This window comes from Diorhabda carinulata, chromosome 1 (assembly GCF_026250575.1).
Source record: "Diorhabda carinulata isolate Delta chromosome 1, icDioCari1.1, whole genome shotgun sequence".
In the NCBI taxonomy this organism is placed as follows: domain Eukaryota; kingdom Metazoa; phylum Arthropoda; class Insecta; order Coleoptera; family Chrysomelidae; genus Diorhabda; species Diorhabda carinulata.
This window is the reverse complement of record NC_079460.1, coordinates 35,318,028-35,333,131: the sequence shown is the minus strand read 5'-3', so window position 1 is coordinate 35,333,131 and position 15,104 is coordinate 35,318,028. Positions and strand designations below refer to the sequence as shown.

At 29.8% G+C, this 15,104-nt stretch overlaps 1 long non-coding RNA gene across 2 annotated transcripts in view; it reads left to right on the top strand.

The window, feature by feature from the left end:
- Positions 1-14,911, top strand: part of LOC130901408 (uncharacterized) — a 64,530-nt gene extending 49,619 nt beyond the window's left edge. The window contains exon 4 of one of the 2 annotated variants that reach the window (XR_009060279.1): positions 6,512-14,911. This is a non-coding gene — a long non-coding RNA (uncharacterized LOC130901408). The remainder of the gene's footprint in view (positions 1-6,511) is intronic. The other variant, XR_009060281.1, reaches the window with a different exon arrangement.
- Positions 14,912-15,104: the final 193 nt, after the last annotated feature.

Genomic DNA, 15,104 nt, shown 5'->3' with positions numbered 1-15,104 from the left:
TATATTCGATTGAAACCAAAGATAGTGAGACAGAGTAATATCTGAGTTATACGGCAGGTCCATAAAAATTTAAAAACTAAGCTCAATCAATTTTTGGAGAGATAGCATGACGTAGTCGTGAAGAAGCATAACACCCGGTCTAATAATCAATTCCAGGCGCTTCTGTCATCCAATCAATTGTTGACGATATAGTACTAATTGACTATTTAACCAGGTTTCAGAATTTCATAGTATATACTTCCCTTCATCCCATGATCTCCTTATGGGCCGGAAATACGGAATGTGCAATCTTTGTGTCATTTCACCAAACTTCCACGATCGTTTGCGTTTAATATTCTCATATTTTATATATTATCCGTCTCCTTTTATTAATCTCTTAAGAAAAGTTATTTTGCGTTTTAAATACGTATCGCAGATTTCGAAACAGTTGATCAAATTTCGAGCAGTCACGAAAACATCGAGTTTTTCTGTGCATCAATCCTTTTTCAAATGATTCCAAACTGTTAGGTTGTTCATACACACAGCGATGCCACGAAAACTTACATGTCCATTTGTTTCGATAATTTGCAAAAATGAAAATATAACCTCAAGTTCCACATGTGAAAAGTGAATCAAGTTTACTTAATCGGACTAGTGATTTTCGATATAATGCTATCTGTATCAACTACTGTAAATATCTGATGATATTTTTTGAGAAAACTTAATTCCCAGTAAATTGACTTAGATAATATCATACTCTCGTATTCTACCACGCAGGTAACTGAGTTTTATGACAGTTTGATATTTGATTGGAACGTTCGGGAGCTTTAGTATTCAATAAAACAATTTTTTTTCATTTTAAAAAATATCATTCATTAGTCCTTCTCTATAACTCTTCGTTAAAATAGTTCCTAAAATAGTTGTAAGCTTTTTCCAATAAAAAAAGGATGGACTATAAATCCTAAAATTAGTCAAATCAGGCTACAATAATTAATTAGGTTTTCTTTCGCTATTAAACCTGTCACATTTTTTTACTGACTTTCAATTTATTGGGATCTTATCTTCCAAATTGTTGGTTCCTTACTACTACTACTGGTATGTATGTAGCCTTATAACCTAAAAATTTTTTGTTATTTGTACTAAAGTTTCTCAGTTTAATTACCAGTTTTTCACTATATACAAAAAATATTTTGACTGACAGTTGACGTGACATAAAAGAACACATCCAGTGTTGATTATAGTTAACTGTTTACTATTCATAATTTGCAACTGGTTTATGTTATTATAATATCATAAGATATTATTAAATATTTTAAATTGCTGGAGGTGCACTTAACGAATCTTGATTATTTAGATTGAATCTCAAGATATCTATATTAAGTGCCCATCAAAGGCGTGATTTTCATTGAGATAATTCAGTTTACGTAAAGTTATATTAGTTAAATAGGCAATTAGAGATAATCTGTATTATTAAGATGTTGTGATATTTCAAATTATTTTTGGAGAAGATTTGGTAACAGAATATATATATATATATATATATATATATATTCATACTATGAGTTCTCCAATGATACCGATGAATGACTGCAATAGTAGTAATTAAAGCCCGCCATAAACTACGGTTCAGGTAAGCATTTTAAACAGATAATCCTTTAACTAACATATGCGGTAATCAACGGTTTAATTGGCCTGTTGAAACGTTTTAAGCTCACGCAGATAGAAGAAAAAAGCATTTTTTTGTTTCTGAAAGTAAATTAAAACTTATGTATTTGAAATTATTTAGCCTAACCATTTTCAAGACTTTTAGTTCAGTCTAGAGTAATTTGTTTCATTGAAAAGTGAACCATAGTTGTGGTTTTGGTGATACAGCTATCGAGAATTTTATACATTAGTAACAGAAACGGCGACAAAGACAGAAACAAGTATTTATAAATTATTTTTGTTATATGAAAATAAAGTGGTTAATGAAATCGAGGTTCTGACAGAACATTTGCGAATTCAATGTAGAATCAATGAATAGGACAATTATATCAAAGATTTATAATTTTGCGGCAGCTGTGAAAGAACTGAAATAGTCAACTTACGTTAACTCGTTGTTTCAAGAGATGTTTTTGATAAAAAAACCAAATGCTGTAGAAAGCAAAAATACAAATATTTTCAAACGACATAAACATCAACCATACTTACCGTATTTCTTGAACAAATTGCATATAAGGTATATTATAAAGGATCATTTCAATTTGCTCTCTTATTTTTGGGTTAGAAAAAGCTTCGTTTTTTAGATACGTTCCTCACAATATTTTCTAATGCTGAAAGATGGGCTCGAGTAACAGGAAAGTTTTGTATTATTAATCGAAAACGTCCTGTTCAAATGAAAATGAACGACATCATATTTTGAATAATATTGACGATCAAAAGCATAATACGTCAAGACTTGGTTTAGAGAATGAATTTCTGTCGATTTATTCTACGTCTGATATTCACTTTTACAAGAAAATTCTTTTTACTAATGAGGATTGCTTTACACTCGTAGGTGTATTACAAATATGCGTAGTCAGATGAAAACTTCTCGAGATTTTGAACATGAGTTTAAGATTAATGGTTGGGTCAACCTTCTTATCGTTATTTGATTGGACCAGTAACTGGCGAAAGATTGAGATTGGAACATTGCTTTATGGATTATGAAGGGCCACCTCATTTTAGTATCAATGTACTTTTTAAACCACCAACATCCAAATAAATGGATTGGACGAGTCATTAATTGTCCTCACTATTGACCTCCCTGCTCACCGGACCTCATTATATGTGATTCATCACTGCGAGGGGCGTTAATAGGGTCTGTTTATTCTTCTCCAGTTGATTCCAGAAAAAAATTGCAATGCAATGAAAAGTTATTATCAGCTACTGGCTTAGTCGATTTCAATTTTCGGTGAACAATAAATTTTCTTTAAGAGAAAATGATGAACAATTTCAAGTTGTTTCTACAATATTATTTATTTGTTTTCTTATTAAATTGTTCTTATTGTATGTATCAATTTGTTAAATCTGAAATAAAATGTGCGAAATTGAATTAAATTATCTGTGGTATGGAAATAATTTTTTTATCAAATTTTAAGCTTATATAACCCCTAATTAACCAACCAGAACGGTTCGATCGCCTTCAACTTATATATGCACCGTACTAAATTCGATATTTTTAACTTAAAGGGTTGCTAAGAAATTCATTATTTTCGTAATTTTGTGCATTAGTTGCAAGGTCTATAACTCCTCAGGTATGCAACTTGATATAGAGATAAATTGCTTCCAACCGTTATATTTTGGGCTCTCCTATACGCCTCTTCTCTGTGTCGTTTCGTATGAGGGACACCCTGTATTTATGTATGTATAAGATAATATCTGTAGATGTATGTCTATAATTATTTTTGTTGATTGTTCCATTTTTTATGTATTTTACACGTATCATATTGCGAAATTGTTAGCAAATATAGACAGACGGAAAGTTTATCTTATTTTTGCGAAATAAAAGAAAATTGTTAAAGAGGTACTGAAATTTATAAAATTAAATATAATTCTACATTGATTCATATGTTGATAACTCTTTATTTTTGCATGTAATCATCAATTTTTCTTTTATAAATTTTTTATATTTTTTTAGTGGAATTAATATTTTCATATAAATTTAACCAATTTAAAAATATCTGCTTGTAGTAAGTTGGGTTTCCGATTAATTTGAATTGTTCATCCAGAATATCTGGTTTGTGAAAATAATAATAGGAAAGCAAATCAGTTCCGATATTACGTTTTTAGAAAATCATCAATACAATAGATCGAATTCCTGTGTAAGTATCTATGTGAGTACAAACACGTCTGTCACTAGTTTTATCCGTTCAGCTAATGAATTTTCTCCACTAATACATACAAATGACACCTATTAAAAACCATCGGACATACCTTGGTGTGTCATCGGACATATTTATGACCAGAGAATCACGACAACGTGACTGCAACTACTGTTTCGAAAGTAATCGCTAATTAATTGTCCGTTTCGGGATCTATTTTCAGAGATGGACTTGAAAATAAATACACTCCACCAAAAATGTATCGCATTACTATTATTTCTGAGCAATGAAATTATATAAAATAACTATCGTCATTTATATGAATGTATTGAAATAGTATTAACTGTTTTTAGTATATAAATTAATAAAGATACAAAAATAAATTCAAAATCAAACTTGTTTGTCATCTCTTGTTATCGCAATAGTAAATGTTACTTACTCTCTTATAGTATAAATAACTATTTTATTTTTAAATCATAGTGTCTATTTTATTTTTATGGATAAAACGAACTCTTTGTGTCAGAATATTAATAATCAAAATACACTCATTTTACGTTTGAAGAGAATATGAGGTGTTCGAGTACCTCAAAATTCAAATCAAAATTGTATTGCCGATTCACCAAAAAACTAATAAAATAGAGTGAAGAAGGAAATGAAATATAAAGTATATAAAATCTTCTATATACACTCCGCCAAAAAAGTATAATATCATTATGATTTCTGATCATTGAAATGAGATAAAATAACTATTGTTGTTTTTATTAATGTTTTCGAAAATTTCAATAAAAATTAATTATTTTAAAGTTGATTAAATTAAAATAGTTAAGTGTGTTGTCTTCTCGAGCTCTAATCACATCAAGACAACACCGTGGCATATTTCTAATCAAGACGGCTGACTCAGCACTAGCCTTCTATCATATAACTACCCGGGATACAGTTGACTGAATAAGTTCCAGTATATTGGCAACGCACCTCTAACTGTGCTCGTCTTCAATAAGAGAAACTATTCTAAAAGTTTGCTAACTTGTTAAATTTTAAATTTCTGTTTACATTGTCTTCTGTAATCGATATTAATTTAAAAATGCATAATTAAACAAATTTTTCACTCTCGATCTATGCGGAACAAAATACTTTCAACCATCTCAAATAAGTATCATGATTTTTTCAATGTTTACACAATACATTGGGTGTACTCGTATTTTAGGAAATTAGAGACGCACTATTGATTACATAAATTGTTAGGCTTTGTATGTGTATTCAAACGATTTTTGTAACTAAAAACAGCAAAATGAACTGATGGAGTTTTGACGTGTCTCATTTATAAGGTGTGATCAAAAAATATGATGAATTTTTATATTAAAAACCACAAAGATGTCAAGAATTATTTTAGAACGTTTCTCTTGTTTCACATTTTATTTGGGTAGGACAAAAAGTCCCATGGTCCTAATTCTGGTGATTAGAGTGAATATGGATAGACTTCTAGCGGCCAAACACTCGTGAGTCAAAAAGCAGCTTGAGGTAAAACGCGTTGCCATTATCGAATAATCTGTTACCTAATATGCTTGTCTCCTTTTTGTATATTTTCATCTGTTTTTGAGGTCGTAAGATGTCCTAAACGGACTCATTCAAACTTTCAAATCACATCACTTAAAACACCATACAGATATTTCAACATTACGTAGGTTTGTTTGGCCTTTTTTGCAACTTTTGCAACTTAACACTGCAAACACCGGAGTCTGTTTATATTAGACATTTTCATGATACAGAATTCACTAATATTTTAGTTATTTTCGACGACAAAAATTAAATTCTTTACTTAGAAAGAAAACAATGCAAATATATCTCGTCGCCTTCAACATCAATTATTCGAGAACATTTTAGAAATTAGAAACTCACAAATATGATGGCTATAATGATATGAGATTCCTTAATGTGAATTTTATGACGAGTAACTGATTATTATGGATTCCAACAAATCTCAATTACAATTAAATCTCGAGTAATTCAATAACGATTGCTCCTTAGAGAACTATTTCCAGATTCTTGGAGTGATGGTATGCATGCAAACACGCAATGATTTAAAAAAAAAAACAAAATAAACATATATGGAGTGTTGTCACACCTCATTGGGTAAGATATCTGTACCATTTTAATTTACTTCTAGCTTCGCACAATTTGCTCGTAAAATTATTCTCATGTACCTCACATGGATATAGCAGGTAGTGAAATGCCGCCGTTGTATTAGAAACATCACAAGTATTTCAAATATGTTTTCAGTAGTTGATTTTGTTAGCTTGCAGTAATTTATGAGATCTTGAATGAAATAAGTTAGTATTTACAGGCATTATGGCATAAAACAACCATTACAGATATTAACACATTAGTAAACATCAAAAAACGTTTACACACTCTTTTTTATTTGCATTTTTCGTATAAAAAGAAGTTCCTCATATAAAGTTGTTGCAACAAATAATTCAAATCTATCAGCAGATATCGAATAAGATATGAATATGAATTTTTCCAATAAAGCATAACATTTCCTAACAAATATACTAAAATTAATTAAAATAAGCAGTAATTACTGAACGTTATTAATTTTTAATGATAAACAGCAAAATATATTTCCGAATTATTCATTTCAGATATAAAGTAATTATAGAAATCTCTAATAACATTTTTTTCTGTTTCAGATCTATGGGTCGATATGCGTCTATAAATCATTATGTGTGAGTTATTTTATATGTTGCCAACACTTTCCTTAACCGTTATTAATATGATGAAGGGCTAAAGAGAACTGTTTAGTCGCTCTTAAAAATGTAAAAATGTAAAATTAGTTCAGAGAATTTACTTAGTTCTCCTACTTCCCTTAATATCTCGGAAAACTATATAAGACAAACGTAAGTTTGGGAATGTTTCAACTCATTTTGTTTCTAATTATCTTAATGCCTCCTTCTTTGTGTCATTGTTATTTTTATAGAGCTTTGGTTTATCTTTGTTTACTGATACATTCATTCTGAACCTTCAATCTTTGAAGATAACTTGGTTATGGAAACGCGCATCAAACAGTTTATTTTCTTATGTTGGATGATATGTACGTTACAAAGGTCATAATTCTCTCATTCTGGTTTGGATATAAGTTCCAAGCTGTGAAATTTTGGTATGATCATCAATTCTAAATATTAATAGATTAAATTTTTACTGGATTTATCCGAATAAGCAAAAAATGACATTATAGTAAACACAACTAATTCATCTGTTTCAGTTGAACAATAACCAAATCAATTATAAAGAGAAAGTATCCTCTAAGCTAGAATGCTAGAAATGTTGTATAATTTGGAAATACATGTGGTGTTCTGAACCATTTAGTCGCACCATGTTAAAAAATAACTATTATTGAAAGCGTTTTTAAAAAAAAATTGTGCAGACCAACCGTCTTGTCGGAAAACAATCACTCGTAGTTGAAAGAAAGTGATTTTTATCACTAAATTTCACTTGCTAGATTTTCTCCTGAGAAAATATTTCTTTAGTTGTTTTCACTTTACCTTGTTCAGCAATGTTTTTGAATGAACAAGTATTACTAGTTCAAGCAGCAGAAAAACAATTTTCTTGATTTGATATTGAATCTGGTAGATCGCATTTTTTTGGATTTCCGAAATTCTGGATATAACCATACTTCTCAAACTCATCTGATTATAGTGGATTTTATAGGAATTTGCCTCCCGCATAAGGACAAATAAATAAATTAATGAATTGTTGATTTATGTGACCTCCAAAACGCAATTTAATTAAAAATCTGTACTATTTCGTCTTCCGTGTATATTTTATAAAATTATAATAATATCAGCTTAAGGCGCAAATGCAAATGAATCCAGTTTACCAACTTTATTATAATTTAATGCAACGTTCTCTTGAAATTTACACTGAATAGAAGTAAATTGGTTGAAAAATTTACATTAAAATTCTTATGTTCTGTAAAAAAACAAGAATTTTTTCTATAACCTTCATGATCTATAACATCATGATCATTTTTTAAACAGTAGGATCTTTGGCACAGTAGTACAATCTGATAAAATAAATTAAATACTAAGGGAAGTTACCTTTTTCAAAAGTTTTATTCTACCATACGAAATTAAAAGTTGGAATAAATATTATGAAGACGTATAATACAATAACAAGCAAATTTTAATTCCTACTTGTAAATTAGTAATTGGTAGGTCTTGTCTATCTAGTTGCTGAGTAATCAATACCAAACACTCGAAGGGTTAATAATTCTTTCATAATTAACTCATAGTTAACTGTTATTAGGGGTTAACATAATTGGCTAGAAGTTGATTAGTTCTCACCCTTTTTTCATCGATTATAAACTCGTGATTGGAGGTTTCGTTCGTTAAAAAAATTCATATTATCTCCATGAGGTTGTCTCCCTAATCACTAAAAACATAATAATTATGACCTTACAAATAAAACTCGACATTTCAAGAGAATTTTCTCATGCAATGGCGTTTGATTAGGGAAGTTCTGCTGCACGAATATATTAAATGACACTACAGATGAATAATTTAAATATAAACATACAATAGCACATCTATAACATGCCATGACGGCACAACGTAAATATTTGAATAATTAGTTCTGTTAATAGAATCAATCAATCAAATTAATTTACTCATATTTTTGAAATTTCGAATCGCAATATGTGTGCACATATTAGTATGTCTTATCGTGCAAATTTTCCCCAAACTGTTTATCTAAATAATATTTAATTCGTGGACTACTAATCGGCAATGTCTGAATATCGATGTGTGGCTTAGATGTTAGGGGCCATGATGGATGGCTGACGTCATCCCAAATCCAGTAAGCCGTATCGAGGGGGATATGTTGTCAATTAGGTGCAACTCTGTTCCCCTCTTCATCACATGCATGTTCCTCCCACGCGCGACATTGCTACACTGCGACTGGCTTCCATTTTGATTGCAATTTTAACCCTCTAGTATTCGATTTCATCCCCCTAGGTTATAGAACAAGGTATTATCAAGAAAATTACCTCCTATTTGGGAACAACTAAACGTTTAATCGTGGTGTAATTGAAAATTAAATTACATTTTTTTCTAAGGTTGATGTTGATACCCTTTTTTAGATCAAAAGGGAAGAAATTAGAAGTAGTGATTTAATTAGAAAGATTAAACACACGGTACATTTTATTTTTTCTTTTAGAATTTTATATATATAAACTATAAAGTTTTATAGTCTTCCTTCTAATTAAACGCTTCTAAGTTAAATGTTATGTTTTCGTTTAATATTTTTTACTCTATCTCCTGCTTTCTTTCTCTTATTGGAGTGTTTATAACACTGAGGTGTGTGAACTCTTCTCTTGATTCTATTTTGATCTTTTCAGCCATGTTTTTATTTTCTAATCTTGATATTTTTGTTTTTCCTACATTTATTCTTTCCCATCTTTCTATCTTGTTCTATAACTTCCGTCAGCATATCTTCCATTACTTTATTTGTCTTGGTAATGACGACGCTACAAGTTTCTCTGTTCATAGAATCAAAAGACTGCTGAGGATTAACTCTAGCAACATTTTTTGTTTTTTATGTTGATTTTTTTATTATTTATCACATTGTATGTATCGCATCTATAGGAAACGTTAGGAATAGATGTTTTTCCATTTATTTGATAACAAATAATACAACTTTCTCGTTCCAATTTGATACTATACATCATAGTCTCCCTCAAGATACCCTTACGTTTATTCAGCGAGAACATTTTTGTCTATGAACAAACAAAACACACTTGTACTCAATCTAGGATTTGGTGTAAGCCAAACCTAATTTGAAAAGTAGAATTGCTAGCAAACACTCGCGATATAGTACTTTTCTTTCCTTGTAATACAATTTCTATTCATTAAATATTGTTTTTATATTATTTCAAGTAGACGTTGATCAAAATACAGATACCATAACTCTACCATTATCTAAGGATCTAAAAGGTATACTCATAAACTTCACTTAGTTGAAAATTGCGGTGTGATAAATTGATTCCAATTCGATGAATACATGAGTATTCGAAAGCTCGGAAACGATTCAAAATTTATTTCGTAATTATAAGTTCAGTAAGTTAATGGATATAAAGCTCTTTTGATTTCACAACCAGAACACTTAGATGCCAATTAACCTTTATACATATAGTCTACAGTCTTCACTAATTTCGAATTATTAGTGCTAGTTACAACTAGACGAAATTGTCAATTCGATAACGACGTTAATAATGTTGATAATACTACTGGTTTAATTAACACGACAATACGTTTTCTTCAAAGAATAGCGCCAATATTCTTACACGAACATTTTGAGTTTTACAATAAAACGTAACCTTTGGATGCGAGATTAAACATGTCTGTTATCCTTTTACTTTATCTACAATCTATACTCATTAATTCGTTGACATGTTAGCATAAAGCGTGTTGTCGACAAAATTCATACATCGTTTACTTTTGGCCCCCCTAATAGCACTCGTAGCGACAGAGACGGATTAAAAGAAACTGTTTGGAATGTGTATACCATGATCTTGGTATTTGAATAAATAACCTATTTTATGTCGACGATAAAATCTGTTCCAACCATACGGAAAAGATGCAATTGACCATTCAAATTCTTTAAACTCAAATTAAGATGTTGAAAAATAATTGAAAATGTTATCTAAATTTTTCTTACATCAAACTCAAATGAAAAGTGTTCAGTCTTCTAGACAATATCGCATTAAATCAAAAAAAATAGCGATTTTTCGACTTCCTCAATCTAATCTCCTGATTTAATATCTTCCAACTTTTTTCTGTCCTTTTCTTATTTGTAAATCTTCATAACATGAATAAATTTTAGTTTCTCATTCCTTTTTCCTTTCCACAAGATCACAAAATGTAATAAATAACTTGCTCATTATCAACAAATACTTCTCTCCTTACCTTTTAGAGATATCCATAATATTTCCAAATCTTTATTAAATGAACATTATAATATTATATTTATTGTTTATTCCGTGGAACTATAATTAAGTTACTACCGATACGGTCCTGATAGCACCCCGCTGGATGTCGATGAAGCGCCGTGCATACATTACAAGAGTCCCCCGAAGAGTACTAATCCTTGGTAAATTGTGTTTTAGTCTTCGCAGGGAGATTGATTGTTTGAAAGGCAGCAACGTTGTAAGACATGAGATGGACGTAACTAAGTATAATGGAATTAATATTTTATAACGAACGACACCTTAATTTCTTATATACTTATCTATTCCAATTAAGAATCTGTCTAGTTAGTATGAGATTTTTTACACTGATAATAAGAATGAGTCCTTACTATTTATTTTACGAGGAATAACAGAAAAAATATTTTGATAAAGACTGAAATAGGTTGAAACGTCAATTTCTTACATGTTTTAAATTCTAATTTTCAATCGAAAGAAACTCAAAATCAAAACAATGTTAGTATCAAAAACATGAAAAAGAAAAATGAAAATGATTTATAGAAAAATATTTATATCAAATAGTTGATACTTTGTACATTTAGTATGTTCACATATTCTCTATTTTCCTCTTTCCGTTCTCTGAGTAGTTAGTTTTTTATTCATTACTATTACTTATTTCAGTAGGAAAGTGTCAGGTATTAAAGGCGAAATTGAAGAAAAAAATAGAATAAAATTGGATTTTTCTATATTAATAATCACAACAAACAAGTTTTCGGTATAAATTTTTGTTCTTTACTAAATAGTTAATCATGGAAGTTTAAAAAGAAGGCGATGAGTTATGAAGAATTTTTAAAAGATCAGACGAAAAATTAAGTCGTCAGAATTCTACCCATTCAAATTTTCAGTTCCTTAAATTGTGGATTCATTCGAAAACAAAGATTGCAAATATTCGTATCATCAATTTCTCATGAAAAAAGTAATGTTAGTGAACAGATTATGCCAAAATGGGAATATTTTTGGAAAACATACGTGGAATATTCCTTCATATTCAAATTCTAAACAAGAAATTTTTGTAAAAATGAATCTATACTTGAAACCAAATTAACGGGTAATTAATTTGTTCATACAGGAATCTGTTCCATCCTCTTAACACCACTTTGGTTATTGTTTAGAATAATAAGGGCAGCTCAGTCCATTGATTTATGTTGACAGATAATAAATTTAATGATTATATATTATAATTGTATTATATCAAGGTCCTCTTGAATATAGTTGCTCCGGTGTCGCCTTGTTTGATTCACATATTCGAGAACTTATGACTTATGAAGACTATTGGGTTTCATACTTATAGAAAATGTTCAGAATAGAATTTAAGTTAATGTTGAAATGTTTTTCATTATTTGTTGATCCCAATGTCTGGATGAATATTTCTGATACTGATTTGGAAACTAGTATCATCGGCTACAATGGAAATGCGGGAAATTGAAAAGAATAATATTAAATATTTCTTAACCTAACTCAATGATGTAGCTTATTTAAATATAAATCCAAAATTACTTTTTTCAATATTTATAACGGTTAATTAATTGATAATCTATAATAAAATCAGATTAAATCAAAGGCTGCATTTAATTGAGTGAAAAATTGAACGTATATGAAACTCGTCAGCAGTAATTTCGGCATAAGAAAAAATAATATGAATTACCTATAAATGTTTTCATATCCTGTTAAAAATTAGTAGTAATTAAGAAACAACCCTTTGAAAACATCTGCCAATGTTTGACTAAGCTTTAAAAAACGCATTCAACTTACATATTACGCCTATGTATAGTAATTATATTACAGGTAAATTTGTAACCAAAGGGATTGGAGAGAAAGGTGCACTGTTTTTTATGTTATTTAATTTACTATCCTTACGAAGCAGTTTATTCGTAAACTTAATTGAAAATATGCTTTACTTTACTCCTTAATTGCAAGAGGGGGGCTGTTTTTACGATACGTACATTGTTCAAAATTTCGTTGGTCGAATTCTATTTCATATTGTGCCACCTTTGGTAAATAATGGTTCTTCTTCGACTCAAAATTTTTCAAAGAATCATTGCTTCAGATTTACGACGCTGGTGGCTAAATATGGAAGATAGGGGGGCTGTGGCAGCAATTCGAAGTGTACTTCGCTCAATTTTGTCATCGTACATCGGAATATTTGTGATAAATCTCCTTATTTCCTCATTTGGAGCCGTATTTCTTTATTTTTGTTAAGTTCGATGATAAACAAAACATCCATCCTTATGGTTGGTTTCGTCGTCTGTTTACTGAGTATGGCGTGTAACGGTGGATACAAATTTTATTTAATTTTACGTATCGATGATTTTTACCATTTTTCAAAAACAACTACAAATTGCGTTATTCACTTTGATATACTTACGGTTACAGCAATTATATTGTCTGTTAAATATTTTCGCCAAAACATACTATTGACAAAGTTCTCGAGTTTTATTTATAGTAAAGTTTGGTGTTCTAATTATTGGTTTATATCTTTCGTTACAAAAAATATGGTGCTGACTAATCATTACTTATTTGACTTAAAAGACACCTTCATTAATTATTATTACATTCCCGCAAAGCTGTGAAATAGTTGATAAATATATAGAGTGTCCCATAAATGATGTCTGAAATGGTTACTCTATTTATAAAGTAATCATACAAAAAGAAAGCATTGATAATCGAAATATAACCGCAAAGTATTTTATGGTTTTAACAAGCTCTTTGCCTTGGTAAAATCATTATTTGTATCTCACCCTTCAATTTCACCTATTTTCTTTGCTGTCACGAGTGCTTTAAACTTCTGAAACTAGTCAAAAGTACTGTAATGATGTTTCCATTGTCAATATAAGGTTCATATTCATATTCAGTGCATACACACTATATATGTACGTATATAGGAAGTTTGGTACGCTTTCAATTTAAGGACGCGATAGTCATTTCCTTTAACTGTTTTTTACCGACCATCATCAAGTCGTTAATATCGTTCCAAAATAACACGCTTAGCAAATATAACGTTCCTCCCTCTACCAAAAGACATATTTATCATTTTCTTACAAAGTACAACATGTTGGAGTATGTTTATGTAAGCTAGTAAGTGTAGTATTTAGTTTCCAGTAGTTTAGTCTGTTTTTATATGGATTCTATCAACTGAAATTTGTAATTCGTGATTTTGAAGTGTTTGTTATTTTTTTATGTTAATCATATTGGGATTATTGTAAGTACCACATTGTAATTAATAGTATTATTCCTGAAATTGATGCGATACATTCCGAAATTTTAAAATAAAATTATATAGTATTGATAACTAGAAAAATATTATTATTATCAGAAAAGCATACTCTTCAGCTTATATTTTGACTTCACAATAACTGATACGTTCTTATATGGTTTATTTAATGCCCCTATGCTTTAACAGTAAATTATATTTAAGAGATAAATGGATTTTATTGACTTTGCCCATTTTATCTTTATAGATGTGTACGTATTTTTTAAATAAATAAAACTAAACCATAATATATGTTGGACAAACATTCTTTGATACCTCATGAAGGTTGGTATTTAGTGGCCTCCTTTGTTTGTTAAACCAGGAACTTATCAGCAGCGTTGTGATATCTGCGTATCATATTCCCTCTAAAAAAACTTTCCTATTGGATGAATGAGGGATGAGTAACAGCATCATACCTTATATTAAGTGGTTCTAAATTATATGCAGAGCACTACGCTCAGCTTTAAATATGAATTACCTAAGTAAATCAGTTTTTTAAAGATTTGTTGTTGCTGCGAGTTGGCAAAGAATACAAGATTTCTTATACTCGAACACAATTTTCATGTTCCTTATTAAAAATGATTTGTTTAGACGGACCATCCAGGCTTGCACTACGGCTAGGCGAATAAGAAATTTTGATTTGCTTATCATCCGTTTGGATGTAACAAGTATACCTTCTAGCGTACGACAGCCAAAATTTTCTTGTGATGAGACAGGACAAACAAAAAATTTCTTGATGTAATAATGCATAAACAAAAATATAAACTGCAAAAATGTACTTCTTTTTATACAGAAACCATAAAATGATTGTTATGAGACCATTGGAAAAAAACTATAATCTGAAAAAAAAATCAATGACAAAGAATTGCCCTTACCAAAAGAATCATTTAACACACTTTTCGTTAACGCACTTCAACTTATATAGCATAGCAATATAAATTATTGACAACTATTTGGTTTCATTTAGTCCTAAGAACCTGCAATTAGCCTATGTCTCAATGGTTATAAATAA